A 13,878-nucleotide genomic window follows, 5' to 3' on the forward strand; every position below is an offset into this window, starting at 1 on the left:
TCCTCTTTTATGCTATGATAATGCCACTATGGGCAAGAGAGGGTCTGGTCTCTAGTTCACCACCCAGCCATGAGAAGAATGAGGCTTGCCCTCATTCCCGGACCCTTTACAGTGTGGCTTGCCTGTTCACATTGGTCCGATCGCCCGGGCACTACGGTCGGGTGGTCTCCCCCTAAACGAGGGCCTTCCCGACTCTACGTTTGGAAGGTGGTCAACCAAGATGCAACCATTATAGGCTACATGACATACCCCCCCCCCCCCCACCAATAAAGAGTTTTTGTCCTCGAAAACAACATGGGGAAATCTCTTCGCAATTGCACTTCGACGTTCCCAAGTTGCAGCTTCCTCGTCTAAGTGTGTCCACTTCTCTAGTACCTCTTGGTACACTTGGTGACATATTTGTCTATCTCGATACCCTAGAATCCTTTCCGGTTCATGCGGTAGATTTGGTGGCTCTATCAAGTCAACCAAAACATTTGGAGAAACCACGTTCTCCAAACTGTGAATTGATTTCTTCAGTATATTGACATGGAAGATAGGGTGAACTTGAGAACTCTTTGGTAACTCGAGTTTATATTCTACATCCCCAATTTTCTTAACGACTTTAAAGGGACCACAATATCTAGGAGAAAGTTTATGACACTTTTCTGTTTTCATAGTTTTTGAATTTGTATGAACCTTTAGGAATACCAAGTCACCATTTGCAAAGGTAACCTTTCTTTGTCCTTTATCAACATACATCTTAGCAAGATCTTGTGCACTACAAATGATTTCCTTTGCTGCTTTAATCATGTCATTCATATCTTCAAGAAAATCATTGACAGATTGAATTTTCTCCTTCTCTAGGCCTACAACCATAGGAGATCTTGGCTGGAAACCATACATCAACATGAATGGTGTAAATCAGGTCGCTGCATGTTTGGAATTGTTATAAGCGAATTCCAAAATGGGTAAGTACTCTTCCCAATGAGATTGCTTCTTACTTACATAAGAACACAACATGTCCTCTTGGATTTGGTTAACCCGTTCGGTTTGACCATTAGACTGCGGATGATCTATCGTACTCATGCTCAGATTAGTATCTAGCTTTTTGAAGACTTCCCTGAAAAAATGACTAGTGAACTTCCTATCTCTATGAGACACTATATCTGCGAGTAGTCCATATAGCTTGTAGAGATGTACAAAGAGTTTTGCCAACTCTGGCATTTTAACCGTGTATGTCCACTACCACCAACACTGAGTCATTTCCTTGACTAGTCTTGGGTAAACAGGTAATGAAATGCATGAAAATGCTTTCCCATTTCCCTAGAGGTATCTCTAAAGGATGGAGTAGCCCCCCAACCTTGAGATGCTCATGTTTATTGATCTGACACTTATTGCATTTTAGCACATAAGTGTGGACGTCCTTAAACAAATGAGGCCAATAAAATTGCCTTTTAACTAGTGCATGGGTCCTTTGAATCCCCAGATGACTGGCACTTGGACTATCATGACTTTCTTAAGAATGCAGGCCCAAAAGTCACCAATAGTTGGCACACTCTACCCTTGTAGAGTAAGTAACCGTCATCAATGGAGTAGTTGGAATACTTCTCCCCCGACGAAGTTTGTCACCCCCTTTTGAAGTCAAAGTTGTCAAAGGTGATGAAGGGTCTACGCCAAAGCTCTCTGGTCCCAAACTATACCCAAAAGTCTCGGTTAGTCTCTCTGTACTAACTCTCGCTACCCTACTCGTTGCACCTACGACTTGTCTCTTTGGACGAGCACTACATGCCGACGAGGGAAATGGTCGCGCTTGTGAAGTAGTGCAATGGCGTACAGTGTCTGGACCTCTATAAAGGATGGATCATGCTCACATAAGCCTAGTGACTCCAAGAACTCATTTTTGAAGAATGTGAAGCTTAATTCATTAATTTGTGGCATGTGACTAAGCGCATCCGCCACTACGTTATACTTACCTCTATGGTAACATATTTGAAAATCAAACTCCTGTAGGATCTCTACCCATCGAGCCGTTCTACTCTTCAATTCATTCTGACTTGAAATTTATTTTAGAATATGATGGTCCATTTGTACCTCAAAAGTGGCACCATATAAATAGTGTCTCCACATTTTAAGTGCGTGTACTATAGCCAGTAACTTTGTTCATAGGCCGAGTAGTTACGTTGGGCACGATCTAACTTTTTGCTTTCAAATGCAATTGGGTGTCCCCTTTGAATAATCACTACTCCTACGGCCTCATTACTTGCATCTCTCCAAGACAAACGACTCATTTGGATCTACTATAGTCAATATAGGTGCAGTTTCTATAGCCACCTTAAGCTTCTCATCCTCTTTGCATAGGCACGGCTCATAAGGCCTCATTAGTTGCATCTCTCCAACACAAATGGTTCATTTGGATATACTATAGTCAATATAGGTGCAATTGCTATAGCCACCTTAAGCTTCTCAAAGCTTTTCTATTGGGCTTCCCCCAACTTATATTCTTGCTTTTTGACCTGAATTGGTCTATTGGTGGGACTGTGATCTTCACGTAGTCCTTTACGTATTGTCGATAAAGTTTTGACATACCAAGAAAAATCTACAGTTCTTTGAAATTTTTGGTGATGGCCGCCTGAGATTCAATCCGCACTCCATACTGTGACCTAGATAATGAATTTTGATCTCAAAGTGTCATTTTCTTTTCTTTGCAAATAACTTATGTTTTCTCAATAATTCAAACGATATAGATGTTCTAACTGTTCTTTTTGAGGATTACTATATACTAGTATATTGTCTAGGAAAACCACTACGACTTTTCCTAAGATGGACGTAAAATGTTGTCCATTAGGATCATGAATGTTTTCCATTAGCATCATGGACCCAGAGAGTTGATCAAACAACTCAACCATACGTAACATCAAGCATTTGTTCTTAATCGTTATCTAATAAAGAACCCTATAAGCTACGCACATCCACGTAGATTTGTCTTTCTTCTTTACCAGAAGAATAGGCGATGTCCATGGACTAGAACTAGGTTTGATAAAGCCTTTGTTCAAATATCATGGTAATTGTTTTTCCACCTCTGTGCTTTGGAGTGGCTTAGTCTATAAGCAAGTTTTCTTATAGGTTTTGACCCTAGCATAACATCGATGCCATGGTATACTTCTTGGGATGGCGGCAAGCCATCTGGTAACTCACTAGGAAATACATCCTGTAACTCCTCTAATTAATTCATCAAAGCATCTACGTACTTTTTCTTAAGGGTCTTCTTTGCCTTGGATTTTTTGTTTTAGAATCGCATGCATGCCAAATAGGGATCTCAAACAATGGGTCTCGTCTAAGTCCATGTTTTTTATTGTGGTTGTCAAAGAAAACATTATTTACTATTTCAACTACAGAAAAAGTAATATTACTTTCACTTAAAACAACAAAATTTAAAAGAGGGTAACAAGCATAAAGGAGGTCTAGGATTCCTAAACCTTACTCAAATGGCCACCAAGATGGTAGGCAAATGGATCCTCATATCTATAAACTCAAAAGACTATTGGGCATTACTGATCAATAGGGAAATTTAAAACTTTAAGCTTAACAAGTATTAAGCATGGAATAACCTAGACATCAGAGAAGTTGTGACTTCTCCCTCTAAGATCATTCTAATGGTACTAAACTTGTTTTCAGACTTTGGCAAGCTTGGAATAGTATCAAAGAACAGTGGACTCCTTTTAGGACTCTAAGATCTAACACCAACTTTTTGCTTCACGATTCTTTGTGGGTTGGCTTTTTTGCAAAAAAATTATGGATTGCATACCTCAAGGAGAGCTCATATGTGCTTCAAGAAAGGAATCAGAACCCAAAAAGATTTCTACAAGGGCACAAGCTGGATGACTCCTAGCCAACTTCGAGACCACTACAACATTTCTAAAGGATGCGCAGATTGGATCACTGATAGGATTCATATTATCCAAAGGAAAGTGAGAATAAGTGGAACAGGTAGTCAACATGGATGATATGTTCGTAACATAGCCAAGAAATAGCCCAAGAAATGTAAAGGCAATTCAAAAACATAGGAGGGGTGGATGAAGCCTTGAATAAAAGAATAAACAAGAAGTGTAAGTTTCAATATAGTTCTAAGCATACATACATGTTCAAATGTGTTTGGGCCTACCCAACTGCCAAAAAACATAGTACATTGCTCAGGCTCATCCTTCATCAGGGTATTTGGAGTGAAGAGAGAGCATCAAAGGATTGACTAGGCAAAGGACTATGCACAAGATGTGGATAGGCAACTAAAAGCATCCCACATCTCTTCTACCAGTCCCCAAAAACAGGGCGATGATGCAAATTCTACACAAAAGGGTGTATTCACAAAAATAGGGGGATGATGCAACTTCTACACTTTTTGTGTAGTCACAGTCTTAAAAGCCTTTAACCATTCAACAAATACTCAAAGGGGAGTGCAAGCATCTGGACATTCCCTTATGCAATATATGGACAGGCTTCTACCTTTGGCATGTATGCTTAGCCCCAGAAATGCATCTTTCTTCAATCATCTAAACACTAATTTTGATTTCTTGCTAGAAGCTGACCTTGTAAGATCTGCTCAACATCTATGTCAAGCAATGAAAGGTGCCATAGATTAGGGTCAAAAGGTAGTTGAAATCTAAAAAGTTTGTAAGTGGCAATAGTGTTTGAAAAAGACCTTCTTATGTACTCAATCCATAGACTTAACATGTTGTATGTAGTAGATAAGTCTCTATATAATGAGAGAGCTTATCCCTGGGGCAATCTGTCCCCCTTCTTGAGGGTCCCAATGTATCTTCTTTTTCTTGTTTAATTTATCAAGTTACACTTTCTTTCAAAAAAGTTAGAAAGTTAGTTTGCATCGGCAAATCAACCATCAGCTCTGCTAGCAAGACATGAGTGCGCTAAGTTTTCTTTGCCAACATGACGTGAGTGAAGTTAATTTTTGCATTAACCCATACATAATCCTTGAAAAGCTTCATATAGCAAAACATCAGACAATCATTCTTATGTGAGTACTTTAATCGGCAAAACATGTCATAAGATCTAATATTTAACAACCCCAAATGATTTTCTCATATTGAACTCATCATTTAATGTGGGAGAATAAATGCGAACAAGGGTTAGAATATAGACACGTGCTTACAGATCGATCTCAACACGAGGCCAATGGTAAAGGGGTCCAAATGAGAGGTGGTCTATCAAAGAAGCTTAAAGACCTTAGGGTTAGCTTCATTAAAGACCTCCAAAGGTAAGTGTTAAAATTACTTTGACCTTAGGCAATACTTTGACCTTAGGCAAGCTAGGGCTATGCTTGAGGTGGGAACCCGGTCCAAGCTTGAGGTGCTTGTCGTGCTTGCTAGCTAAGGTCCTTGAGTTGCTTAATGACTAAGGTGCTAAGGTGCTCCATGACTAAGGTGCTTGAAGGGTTAAAGTGTTCAAAAAGTCAATGCATATCCCTACACAAGGTGGGGCTAGCCCTCATTATAGGAGCTAGAGAGAGAACACACACACCCTCACACAAGGCAAGCTTGGTACAAAGAAAGCATCTAGGACACTTGTCAAGCTCCTCTACATGTTTCCCTCATGGTATATCTAAAGCCTATTGGTTGGCCTCCCAAGGGGTCGAAAGATAATTTAGTTAAATTAATTGATTTTTTATGCATTTATCAAGTCCTCTCTCTCAAAGGGGAAAGGGGGACACTTGTCCCAAAGCTACCCTTGTTGCTTGATATGCACTAAGCATGTGATTGGCTAGGATTGAGGAGGTCCAATCAAGTGCAAGATAGTGCTAGAAGAGGGGGTTGACCAAAGCAAGGAGGGGGATATCTTGGAGGGATATACTCTCCCCCCACTCTCTCTCTCTCTCTCTCTCTCTCTCTCTCTCTCTCTCATTGTGTGTGTTGCAAAGTGCAAGAGCTCCATCTCCTTCTCCAAGCTTGTAGAGAAGTTGAGAGCCTACTCCGACACTCTTGGCTATGGAATGAAAATCCAACCAAGAGCCATGCTCCAATGCTTAAGCTTGACATCTTCTCCATCTTCATTACTATGCTATTATGTATGCTAAGCAAGAAGACTGATGATAAGTGAGGAACTATTTCTTTCTCCTATGAATGTTTCTTCTTCCTCTTCCCTACCCTCGTTCCCCGCTAGCTCTCTCCACCTTTGAAGGTGTTAAGGCCGGGGATGGTTAATGCTTTTTACAAAGTCTATGTTATGCTTGTGATGCATGAAGCTTCCCATCTTCATTGCATCATCTAGGTCACAAGGAACACAAAGATTCTATTGTACCAAGTCTCTCTCGATGGGAGAATCTATAATACAAAATCTTATTGGAGGGGCTCCACATAAATCCTGTCCTCAACTGTTGTCCTATTCTCTAAACTCTCTCTCTTGCAAAAGTATTGCTCATGCCAAGTTAATTAAGTATTATGGTTATGTTGCTACCGCTAATAAAGTTGACCCTCTATGTTCTCAAAGTAGTCTCACAAAAACGGTCGCTCTAATTTTCCTAATTTCACTATTCTCAAAGTTCATAGGCCATTTTCATTACGTTGGTAGAGCTATTGGTTTCTCTTTTCTTGCTTAAGAAGAGAGGTCCTTAAGTTGTTCATGAAAGGTTGGACATGTTTATTGAAATAGGGTAAGTGGGACAAGGATCTATTATCTTGGTTGAGAAGGACTTAGTTTGAGGCACACCGTTGGGAACTATAGTCTTAATAATGGAGCCTCTCGGGGCTTGCCTTTGGTCTTACCATTATTGAGCTACAAGCAATCTCAACAGGAACCATAATCAATCGAGCAACGATAGACCCTCTCCACCAGTCTTTGCAATCAACAATGTCTAAACCATGGGCGTGGCTGCATAAGGACTGATTTTCAAAGGTAAAGAAGAGTAGCAAATAAGGTTTTTGAGGGTACTAAAGCACAAAGTAATCTATACATAAGATTAATTAGCATGGCTGACAATAACCAAGAGAGTAGAATGAACATTGATAACTTTGATTTTGCACATGAAGGTGCTAATGATGATGTCCCCATCTTTTTCAATTATCTTGTTACTAGGTTGCAGCAAGCTATGGGCAACCCTGCTTTGCAAGCCAAAGTTACTCAACGACTTCGTGCTTATGGGATTTCCCTTCCTCTCCAAGAAGAGAGAGAGCTTAGGAGGCCTCTTGATGAGACCCCCAAAATAAGACTCTCTCCCATAAGAGAGGAGGAATCCAAAGAACAAGAAAGAAGAAAATCCCTAAGTTCCTCTGAAGATGTGGCTTCACAAAGACGGCGGTCTAGACAATCGCCAACTCCTCCCAAGAGGAAATGGTCAAACCCACGGTCCTTCTCCTCGTCACTTCAAAAGGGAAGAGAGGAAACAAAGGAAGAAAAGGGCAAGAAAGAGGTCACCCTCTTCTCCTTCTTCACCTTCCTCCTCTTTCGATGAAAGCTACAAATATTCTCCTAGAGAATACAAGAGGGGAGTGTTACCATATACATGTGGTAGTGATGTGTGTGAACACACTAGGACCGTCGGGGCATTTTTTCCCTCTTTAGGAGGTTTTTTTCCCCGCGCATTGTATATACGCCCATCACTCTAGGGTTATCTATCTTTCCATTGCACACTAAGTAATACACTCTCTATTGTGTGCCTTGAGCTTCCTTCGTCTTCTCCAAGCTGTGTGTGTCTCTCTGCAACCCTAATTCCAACAATTTGTATCAGAGCAGGTTGCATCCTCTCGGGCTTAGTCGCCAGCTGCTCCAGTACATGCCTGCTCTTTTTCTCCGATTTCAGTGAGCTTTGGCGAGCGTTTGCAGGTGGACAAATATTCCGGAACAGCTCAAAGAGCTTGGTCTGCTCAGATTTTTGATTCGGGCTCATTTCGGCCTCTGTTTCCACTACAGGCAGTACTGCACAGGCTATTTCGTCATTTTGTGCAGAATTTCGATCAGTGCCATTCTCTGCATAACAAGTGCCTTATAGTCTTCTACGATTTGTGCTATATAGCACGTGTTGTTCCCGCTCCGTTTCTCCTATTTTCCGGCAGTTTTCACATCAGGTGCAGCATTTACCATGGCTGACAACAACAACACAGATGTGTTCAAGATGTTTGTTGCTGAGGACAGGTTGGATGGGGACAACTACCCTACGTGGGCTTATATGATGCAACATGTTCTTGTGTCAAAAGGCGTCTGGAACATTGTGCAGGGCATTGATGTACGTCCTGGTTCTGAGGATGTCGGCGATGTTGAGGATGTTGCAGGTCTTGCTGCAAGGATTACTGCTGTTAGAGTTGTTTTGCCTACGGCAGAACAAGCTCTTTGGGATGTAAAGGATGTGCAGACTCATGCATTGATTGCGTTGTCTGTGAAGCGCACCATTGTTCCTCACATCCGTTCAGCAAAATCTGCAAAACAGGCTTGGGATATTTTGGCTGGTCTTTATGCAAGTCGCAATGAGGCTAAAATTGCTTTGCTGTGTAAAGAGCTGGAGTCGAAGATTATGTATGAGGAAGATGATATGGACACTTTCCTTGCTAGTGTCAAGGATATCAATGAGTAACTTATTTCTGCAGGTGAAGTCATTTCAGACAGTTCCCTTGTGCAGACTATTCTTGATGCCTTACCAGATTCCTACCAGACATTTGCTAGTACTTGGAGATTGATGACCCAAGGAAATCCTGAAGTTGTCAAGTTTGATGCATTATGCACATTGCTATTGCTAGAGTCACTTTCTAGAAAAAACAGGACTAGGCAGCGTGCAGTTGAACATGCTTTTATTGCTTCTCAAAGAAAGGGTGGTAATAGTAATGCAGCCACTTCTTATGTTTCTGCTGCGAGTGGCAAAAATTCTATTCCTAATGCTTCTGCTGGCAGCACTTCATCTGGCAAAGGCAAAAAGAAGATGCGTTACCATTATTGTAAAGCTAATGATCACTTGATCAAGTCGTGTCCTAAGTTGAAGGCAAAGAGGCTAAGAAGAAAGAGGGTGGTTCCACTACAAATGCTGGTTCCAATACAAATGCAGCCATTCTTGAGTCTTCTGTGAAAGGAGACTGTGATGCTGATGTTGATGCAGAATGGGCTTTTAGCACATAGTGCACTTACAATTCTGTTGTCCATGATGCATGCTTGTCAGTTGCTGTAGATTCACATGTGTGGTATTTTGACTGTGGTGCTACAAAGCACGTTACCTCACATTGTGAATTGTTTACCTCTCTCGAGTCTGTCCCTCATGGGAATTCAGTCACTTGTGCCAACAATGCCTCTTATCCAGTTCAGGGAGTTGGAAAGATTGTGCTTACTGCTGCTAATGGCAGTTCCTTCACACTTGTTGATGCACTTTATGTACCTGGGATCAAGAAGAATCTCTTGTCTGTATGTGGATGACAGATGTACAGTTAATGATCTCAGTTTTGGTGATGAAATTATTGCATCTGGCCTTTTGTGCCGTGGGTTGTATAAGCTCACTTTGTATGACAAATGTGGACAAAATTTTGCAAATGCTGTTGCAGATTCAAGGGCTATTTTAGATGCAAAACTTTGGCATGCACGTTTTGGTCATCTGAATTTTGCCAGTTTGCTGCGTTTGCATAAATCTGATATGGTTGATTCTTTGCCGCTTCTTGAAGCACCTGTCAAACATGTTTGTGAAGGCTGTATTTTGGGTAAGATGCAACGTTCTAAGTTTCAAAGGATGGTTCAATTCGGGCCACATGCAGGTTGCAGCTTGTGCATAGTGATGTTTGTGGGCCCATGCAAATTCCGTCCTTGGGCAATTACCTTTACTTCGTGACTTTCATTGATGATTACTCCAGGCATGCATGGGTATTTCCGCTTAAAGCGAAGTCCGAAGTTTTTATGTGCTTCAAACAATTTCTGGCTATGACTGAAAATGTCTCGAAATGTACTATGGGCACCCTCCGTTCCGATCGAGGGGGGGAGTATATGTCTCATGAATTTAATGCATTTCTGGCTAGTCGTGGGATAAAACACCAATGTACAGTGCCTTATACACCTCGACAAAATGGTGTTGCTGAGAGGAAAAACAGGTCACTGACGGAAATGGCACGATGTATGGTCAAAAGTCAAGCTTTGCCGCATTCTTTTTGGCTTGAGGCCATCATGTGTGCCACTTATGTACTTAACAGGTGTCCTACGAAAGCTTTGCAGTCTATTACTCCATATGAAGCATGGCATGATAGAAAGCCTTCTATTAAGCACATGCGTGTTTTTGGCTGTTTGGCATATGCTTTGGTGCCACAAGTGCAGCGTCGAAAATTGGATGATAAGGCTGTCAAATGTATTTTTGTTGGTTATAGTGCTGAAATAACAGGTTACAGGTTGTATCATCCGCAAACAAAACGTATTCTGGTTTCTCGAGATGTAGTGTTTGTGGAAGATTCTATTCAACCCTTGCTGTCATGTACTAAAGACAGTAATGTAAGCTCACAGGACATTTATGACACTTTGTTGCCTCTTTTCAGTGGTGGAAATACGAATGTAAGTTCCAATGAGGCAAATGTACAGCCTATGGGGGTTTCTGAAAATGTTTTAGATCGGCCTATTATTGATGCAGATGTACATGATGTACTTGATGAGGAAAGGGCTGAAAGTGAGCAGGCTAGAGGTATGCCAAAATGGCTGGTGCACACTTTGCGTGACAGTAAATTGGATGCACCTTTGTCTAGTTGTACTCGTTCAGGATCTCGCCATGCATCTTATGCATCAGATTGTTATGCTTTGGCTGTGTCTAGTTTACATGATGTTGAGGAGCCTGTGTCTTTTGATGAAGCACAAAATTCAAAAAATTGGATGGCTGCCATGCAATTAGAATATGATGCACTTAATGACACATGGACTTTATGTGATTTTCCTCCTGGAAAAAAGGCCATTGGTACAAAGTGGGTTTACTAGGTTAAACGCAAGCCGGATGGTGAGATCGATCGCCATAAGGCTCGACTTGTTGCAAAAGGTTATGCACAGCAAAAAGGCATAGATTATGAAGAGACATTTGCTCCCACTTGTCGTATGACTACTATGCATTCTATGTGCATTGGCAGCTCGTTTTGGTTGGGATGTACATCAATCAGACATTGTTACTGCTTTCTTGAATGGTGACATATTTGAGGAAGTTTATGTAACGCAGCCTTGCGGTTTTGTCATAAAAGGACAAGAGGACAAAGTGTGCAAATGTAACAAGGCTTTGTATGGGTTGAAGCAATCTCCTCGTGCTTGGTATGAGAAATCTGACACTCATTTGGTTAAACGAGGCTTTTGTAACAGTCCAACAGAAAGCACATTGTATGTAAAGCGTGAGGATGATGTATTTCTCATCGTGATTCTTTATATTGATGATTTGTTGATCACTGGACCAAATGAGAGACATATTGCTGAATTTAAGGCTAATTTGAATGCTACTTTCAAGATAAAAGAGTTGGGGATGTTGCATCATTACTTGGGTATACAGTTTAAGCAGTGTGATGGTGGTATTGCCTTGTGTCAGAAAAGTTACATAGAGACATTTCTATGTAAGTTTGGACTTGAGGATTGCAAACCTATTGCCACTCCCATGGAAAAAGGTTTGAAGTTGAGTCTACATGATGCTGGCGATCCTGCTGATGTCACTCTTTACCAAACTGTTGTTGGCTGCCTCATTTATGTATGCAACACGAGGCCAGATATTCAGTTTGCAGTCTCACATGTCAGCAGATTTATGCATAGCCCAAGGTCTAAGCATTGGGAGGCTGTCAAGAGGATTTTCCGCTACCTTAGTGGCACTTTACATCTTGGCTTGTTTTATCCCAAGGGAGGATCATTGCCGCCAAACTTACATGCTTTTTTGGACTCAGATTGGGCTGGTTGTTTTGACACGTTAGTGTCCACAAGTGGTTTTTGTTTCATGCTTGGCAATGCATGTATATCATGGTTGAGAAAGAAGCAACCTACTATGGCCACTTCGAGTTGTGAGGCCGAGTACAGGGCAATCTTCACAGCTACGGTTGAGAGTGTATGGCTCAAACGCCTTATGGCTGATTTGGGTGTTGGATAGGACACTGCCAACACTATCTACACTGACAGTCAGAGCGCATTGGCAGTTGCGAGGAACCCAGTTTTTCATGCTCGCATAAAGCACATTGAGGTGCATTACCACTATGTCAAGGAGAGGCTTTCAGCAGGAGAGATCAGCTTGGCTTATGTGCCAACACATGACAACCTTGCAGATCTTTTCACAAAGGCATTGTCTCGTGAGAAGCTTGAAGCTTTCCGCAAAGCTTTGGGCTTACTCCCCTTTGTGGACTAATCATGTCCTTAGGGCATGGCACTTCCCTTTACTCATGTCCCAGCTCTCGTTCACCGCATCACTCGAGGGGGGATTTGTTACCATATACATGTGGTAGTGATGTGTGTGAACACACTAGGACCGCCAGGGCATTTTTTCCCTCTTTAGGAGGTTTTTTCCCCCGTGCATTGTATATACGCCCGTCACTCTAGGGCTATCTATCTTTCCATTGCACACTAAGTAATACACTCTCATTGTGTGCCTTGAGCTTCCTTCGTCTTCTCCAAGCCGTGTGTGTCTCTCTGCAACCCTAATTCCAATAGGGAGGACATCACAAATCTTACCCTGCATGGCGAAGGTCCCAAAAGCTAAAGGAGTTTAAAGAGGGAGGAAAGAAAACCTCTTTTCACACTTATGATGGCACCTTTGGTGCCTCCAACAAAGTATTGGCCTTCATCTAGCAGTTTGATGCGTCCTTTGGAGAAAAGGGCTTCACGGAGTCGTCCAAGCTACACCATGTAGCTATGCACTTCCAAAAATCTGCTCGTCAATGGTGGGCTAGCCTTCGTGGCAACGGCAAATCCCCAAAGACATGGAAAACTCTACGAGTTTCCATCATGAAGCAATCCCTTGCAACCGATGCAAAGGACATAGTGCTTACCGAATGACGGAGTTTGAAGCTTCTCTCCCATGAGTCTATCCACAAATATGTGGACAAGTTTTGGGATTTACATCTCAAGTCTAATGTCTTTCAAAAGATAGACTTCATCGAGAAAAAGCAACAATTCTGTGCGGGATTACCTGAAGAGATGGCCGAGTACGTCAACTCCCAACGGCCTGGTTCTATCACCAAGGTAATCCACCACACCATGGTTGCTTCGAGCATCTTTTTGCAACAAGGGGCTAGAAGGATTTCCAAGCCCATGGAAAGCAAAGACAAAAGTGATGCAAAGGGGAAAACCAATGCCCAAAATTCTTCCCAAGGAAATTCCAACAACAACAACAATAACAATCGGTCCAAGGAGAAGGGAGTTTACAAAGGTAAAAATAAACTCTCTCCTGAAGAGCTTGAAGCTTTTCGTAAGTACCACAAAATTATAAGTGTAGGGAGCAAGGACATGGCTATCATTCTTGCCCCGAGAAAAATGCCCGCAATGAGACTCCTAGAGCTTCCACTATCGAAGCTCCAAAAGAGGACGTTCTTTGCAAAGGATCACCTCTCTCCTATGCTTGGGAAAAGGAAAGGGAGCATGATGCCTTCATCTTGTTTGATCCTGGCTCTACTCACAACTTCATATCAACGGAGTTGCTCACTAAGTTGGGCATTCAAGCTTTTGAGATGGGAGATATTGTCACTGCCGATGGAGCTTTCAAGGGATAGCAAGGCTCCGTTACTCCCTTGATTGGGAAGTTGAGGCTTCACATCCAAAGCTACATCGACAAAGAAGACTTTTTCATCTCTCCTCTCCAACATGAGGATGTTATCCTAGGGGCACCACGGTTCAATCGCATGGCTGCCAACATGAAGTTCCCTGAAAGGAGAATTTACTTCACCTACAGAGAAAAGAGCATTTATATAGATGCTGATGAGTTTGGTCGTA

Source organism: Adiantum capillus-veneris, chromosome 17 (genome assembly GCF_014529385.1).
Source record: "Adiantum capillus-veneris isolate H3 chromosome 17, ASM1452938v2, whole genome shotgun sequence".
Classification (NCBI taxonomy): Eukaryota; Viridiplantae; Streptophyta; class Polypodiopsida; order Polypodiales; family Pteridaceae; genus Adiantum; species Adiantum capillus-veneris.